Genomic DNA, 5,788 nt, shown 5'->3' with positions numbered 1-5,788 from the left:
AGCAGGTTGTTGGTTTGATTTCACTGGGTTCACTTCACATAAACATGTCTCTGTGTTTTCTTGTATATTAGCCGTATGCTAACACTAATGCGCGCGTCTCATTCAGTCCAGTGGGATTAGCATTAGCTCGCTCAGCGCTAGTTCAGAATCTAATCCATCCATCCATCCATCCATTTTCGTCCGCTTATCCGGGGCCGGGTCGCGGGGGATGAGATGGGCTGTGACTCTTTAGTGGACATGCAGGGGCTGGAGGTACTCGGCTCTGGCTACACCAAACTCCTGACCTATGGTCATGAGCTCTGGGTAGTGACCGAAAGGACGAGATCGCGGATACAAGCGCTCGAAATGAGTTCCTCCGCAGGGTGGCTGGGCGCTCCTTAGAGATAGGGTGAGGAGCTCAGTCACACGGGAGGAGCTCGGAGTAGAGCCGCTGCTCCTCCACGTCGGAGAGAGCCAGCTGAGCTCGGGCATCTGTTCCGGATGCCTCCTGGGCGCCTCCCTCGGGAGTGTTCTGGCAGTCCGCCGGGAGGAGGCCCGGGGAAGACCCAGGACACGCTGGAGGGACTATGTCTCTCGCTGGCCTGGGAACGCCTCGGGTCCCCCTGGAGGAGCTGGAGGACGTGTCTGGGGTGAAGGAAGTCTGGGAGTCCCTGCTTAGGCTGTTGCCCCCGCGACCCGGTCAGAATCTAATCACAGAATAAAAGCGGCTCAATTTAAATCCTCACAATCTGTCCATTCTCACGCCAAACGTACACTGCACCCAAGCACCCAAGCACCGCAACACCCGCACACCACAGCACCACAGCACCCAAGCACCGCAACACCCGCGCACCACAGCACCCGTGCACCACAGCACAGCACCCAAGCACCACAGCACCCGCGCACCACAGCACCCGCAGCACCACAGCACCCGCGCGCCACAGCACAGCACCCAAGCACCACAGGCCCCCCGCTCCCCTCACCGTGCACTGACACTGTGTCCACGAGCAAGACACTCCACCCCCAACCCCCACTCCCCTCACCACCCACTGACACTGTGTCCCTGAGCAAGACACTCCACCCCTCAACCCCCACCCCAACTCCCCTCACTGCACACTGACACTGTCCCTGAGCAAGACACTTCACCCCCCCAACCCCGACCCCCAGTTCACACTCCACACACTAAACCAGGACTAAACCAAGACTAAACCAGGACTAAACCAGGACTAAACCAGGATTAAACCAGGATTAAACCAGGACTTAATAGAACAGTCTAAATTATCTTAACCAAACTAGTTTTAAACCAGGACTAAACCAGGTCTAAACCAGGATCCAAACCAGGATCCAAACCAGGGTCTAAAGCAGGGTCTAGACCAGAATCCAAACCAGGACTAAACAGGACCAAACGGGGTCTAAATCACAATCCAAACCAGGATCCATTCCAGGACCAAACCAGGGTCTAAAGCAGGGTCTAGACCAGGATCCAAACCAGGACTAAACCAGGGTCTAAACCAGGACTAAATCAGAACTAAACCAGGACTAAACCAGGAACTAAACCAGGACTATACCAGGGTCTAAACCAGGATCTAAACCAGGACCAACACAGAAGTATGTGAAACATGCTTTAATGTAACTCAAACGGAAACGACACGATTATTCTACAGCCGCAACATAAAAAGGTCAAGTCCTACGCAACAGGTTTGTGTGAGAAAGAACCGGGACTGGACCAGGACTGAAGCAGGACTCAACCAGGACTCAACCGGGACTCAACCGGGACAGAAGTGGGACTGGACCAGGACTCAACCGGGACTGAAGCGGGACTAAACCAGGGACTAAAGCAGGGGTGTAATAGTAAAGTCCTGGATTAGTCCTGGTTTAGTCCTAGTTCAGTTCTGGTTTAGTCCTAGTTTAGTCCTCCTGGTTCAGTGTTGGTTTACACCTGGTTTAGTCCTGGTTCAGTTCTGCTTTAGTCCTAGTTTAGACCTGGTTTAGACCTGGTTCAGTCCTGGTCCAGTCCTGGTTTAGGCTTGGTTTAGACCTGGTTTAGTCCTGGTTTAGTCTTCATTTAGACCTGGTTTAGTCCTAGTTTAGTCCTTGTTTAGTCTTCATTTAGACCTGGTTTAGTCCTGGTTTAGTCTTAATTTAGACCTGGTTTAGTCTTAGTTTAGACCTGGTTCAGTCCTGGTTTAGTCTTCATTTAGACCTGGCTTAGTCCTAGTTTAGTCCTGGTTTAGTCCTGGTTTAGTCCTGGTTCAGTCCTGGTTCAGTCCTGGTTCATGTGTTGTCATCTGATTTATGTTCTATAGGTGATTATAAATGGAGTTACTGTTAATAACATGATTCTGCCTCATTTTGAGCAAAAAAACATAAATTACAATTTTTTTCTGGGCCGGTGCCTTTGTGTTTGTACTGAAAGTGAGTTTTTGAAAAAGTAGGTGGAAGGATTCAACATATCAATGATATCACGAATCACACACCCCCACTTAAAAAATCCCCACTACACCACTGGTCTAAAACAGAACTTAACCACGACTACATCAGGTCTAACTGGTTTAAAGCAGTTCTAACCCTGAATTAAACCAGGACTTAAAGCAGGACTTAAACATGACTAAAGGAGGGCGGCTCCATTTCTGGACCATTAGTCAGAGGGACAGATCGGGACCTACACTAAGCTCCACATGCACAAAATACAAACTTTACCACCAACAACTCCACAACTCACCACACAACTCCACATCAGACAAGCCCATCTCACACAGAAAACACTGTTCCACTGATGTCATGTGGTAATACAGGAAGTGCTCCACTCCATTTTTAAACTGCACACACGTCACTAGAATCATCTGGATCATTTCAGCCCTGGAATTTTAAATCTCTACTCAGCTAAAGGGAAACGGAGCTTGAAAACGACCTCTAGATGACATCACAACGTGGAACAGAGCATTTTGAGTTTTGGAGAGGTAGACAGACTAATGACAAAGGGTTATTCAAACATGTGTGAATGAAACAAAACAAATCCGTGTGTGTACGTGTGTGTGTGTGTGTGTGTGTGTGTAAGGACGGAACATTACACCACGTCTCAAGTCCCATTTTGCGTAATAAAGGAAATGTAAGAGTTTGGTGCCACGTATGAAAACGCAGTATGCAGCTCTACTCCCAATTTACAACAACTTGTAAATAAAATAAGACCATGAATGTGTGTGTGTGTGTGTGATTTTGTGTTTCGCGCGGGGGTCCGTGGCTCGTGCAGCCGACACACAGGCGCCGTGCTCCGGCTGCTCCCGCGCCGCAGTCCCGTCACCCTCCGCTAAACACGCCACACTTTATCGACCCGCTTCCCTCACGACGTGTCCCCTCCGCGGTCACATCTCTCCGCGTCTCTGGACACCTGCGCTGTGGACTGTCTGACCACATCCCCGCCGCTGTGCCGCCCCTGCCGCCCCCCGCGCCACTAAACTGTCCGCTTTTCCGCACTGACGCGGCTAAAGCTGCTAGCACACGGAGCACACGGAGCACGCCGCGATCTGGACACGAGCCTTGAGCCTTTCAAAGTGCGGGACATGAACCGTGTGTCAAACACAGGCGCGCGTGTCTGTGGAGAGCTCCAGAACGCTGCGTAAAGCCCGCCCGGTCCACGCGGTGTGAGCGCGCGGGGACAAAGCCGTGTTTTTATATCGTTACCTCACTCGAGTGCCGTGTGCATCTCCTCTCCGCTCGGTACCAAAAAGCTTCGTGCAGTGCGCAACCTACGCGCCACCGCCACTCACCAAAGCTTTTTACGCATTTTCCGTAGGTCGCGCGCGCCGGGGAAGAGCGAGTCTGCGCAGTTTACGGAAGCCGCACGAGGCTGGTTTGTTTCCGCCTGTGAGCGGCCTCGTGGGCGTCACGTGACCGCGGTGTGCAGAGGCGCATGAAAAAGGCGCGTGCACAAGGAGAGAGACCTGCGCGCGCCTCTGGACCGTCATCAGTCAGGTCATAGTGTGACTAGAGGGACCCGATTTTCAAAATCAAAAACTGGGACAACCCCGTTTGTGTCGGTTGGTAATAAAACTGTGAAACGAGTGTTTTTCAAGAAAACTGTTCTTTACTGTGACAAGTGAGTCACTAAAGTCACAATGTCTTTGTGTTTTCCTTAATTTTACTTCAACAAATGACAGTTATGTCTCTCTTTACTGTTGGCACGGATCAAACTGGTCAAAAATAGGGACAACTGGAACAATTCTTGTATAAAACTGTGGCAAATTAGCCAGACTGGCGCCACCTAGTGCCTCCACTCAATTTCATTTCTCTCCAGCGACTAGATCAGGAATCAGAATACACTAGAGCAGGCATGTCCAAACTATGACCTGGGGGGCTCAGACAAATCTTTCTTGGCCCTCAGACTTCCAGGTGAACTGGCCCAGATGACCTTGCATCAATTAAAAAAATATGTTTTTACTGCAAGTTTTTTGAAAATCCACCTCGATAAAGCAAATATTTCATATTTAGTGTGTGGTTTTCAGGATCTTAGCATGAATAAAGACTGATGGCTGATTCTAATGTGTTAAACATGCACATATTTCAATTATTCACTGTATTGAGCATCAGTCTACAGCCTAGGATCGGCCCTCTGCTTCGTCTGTGTTTAGAAATGTGGCCCTTGATGAAAAAAGGTTTGGACACCCCTGCACTAGACGGTTTACAAGAACCCTGGAAGTGCGAGTTCAGACACCAGCCAATCAGAGAAGAGCCAAACATTCAGTGTTGTCAACGATTCCCAAGATCCAGGATTTAAAGATGGAACAAAGAGAATGTTTGGTGAATTTTATCAAGAGGAAAGACGTTATTGTCCTTCTTCCTACAGGATTTGGGAAAAGCTTAATATACCAGTTACACTCGTTAGTGGCTCATTAAATACGTCACGACCAAATAACAGCGAAATTTTAAAAAGTACCCGCCTAGTGTCGAGCAAATTAATTCTAACACTGCAAAGGTCAGACAGTTTCCATGAAGTGAAACCAGTTAATTTTGACAAAATGTGGGAAAAATCTGAACATGTCCCAGTTTTCTTCATCTCGTGTCATTGTAGTGTTCCGTTATGTTTGGCTAATCAACAGTTACAATCATATCTCAGTTTTCATCATTTAACAGATGCACAACTCCAGGGCTGCAAACTCTCAGGCAATGAGTGTGAGACACATGCATTTGGCCATCTTCACTCTCACGCAATAGAGGCTTTACACCGTCACGTGTCCCCCATGGCAACGGTCCCTACGCCGCCATGACACCGGGCACGCTATGTCATTGACTTCAGTAGTATTGGAGAAACATGGGCAGGTTTTGTTGTGTATTTGGTTGTTCTAGACGCTCTGAAAGGGATAAAACAAATCGTTTCTTCACTGTTCCTCTGCAAATTACTCAACAGGACTTAAACCACGAAGAGATTTCCAATGTTACCATCAAGACACATGAAGTTTCATCAAGATATTTGCTATTTAAATGGTTTCATAGTTTATTTAATGAAAGAAGCACATTTACTGAACTAAAATTTCATTTATCCAGGAAAACCTGGACTAGTTTACGATTCAACAAACCCACACTGGGCTCCTATGATCAACATGTCGCATGAGTCGAAGAGTCTGTGAGCCGAACCTCGAAAGAATCGGCCATGAAATGATCCTCGTGAACGTTAGAAAGATCCACTCGCAAAAAGCGATTAATTCTAGAAGACATAGTTGTGGTTAAGCAAGACAATAAAGAAAACATGGGTCCTACGACGAGTGACATGTTTATATGTGCGCTGGAAGATCCAGTTTCTACTGCCACTCAC

The 5,788-nt window shown here is 48.3% G+C and overlaps 1 protein-coding gene across 1 annotated transcript in view; it reads right to left on the bottom strand.

Annotated features, from left to right (window-relative positions):
* Window positions 1-3,793, bottom strand: part of slc39a10 (solute carrier family 39 member 10) — a 40,184-nt gene extending 36,391 nt beyond the window's left edge. The window contains exon 1 of the mRNA XM_055162481.1: window positions 3,661-3,793. The gene's annotated coding sequence lies outside the window, so the exon portion shown is untranslated. The remainder of the gene's footprint in view (window positions 1-3,660) is intronic.
* Between the last annotated feature and the right edge of the window lie 1,995 nt (window positions 3,794-5,788).

Source organism: Boleophthalmus pectinirostris, unplaced genomic scaffold (assembly GCF_026225935.1).
Source record: "Boleophthalmus pectinirostris isolate CB_2022bp ecotype Guang Dong unplaced genomic scaffold, ASM2622593v1 HiC_scaffold_1, whole genome shotgun sequence".
NCBI classification, from domain to species: domain Eukaryota; kingdom Metazoa; phylum Chordata; class Actinopteri; order Gobiiformes; family Gobiidae; genus Boleophthalmus; species Boleophthalmus pectinirostris.
This window is presented reverse-complemented; position numbering and strand designations above follow the sequence as displayed.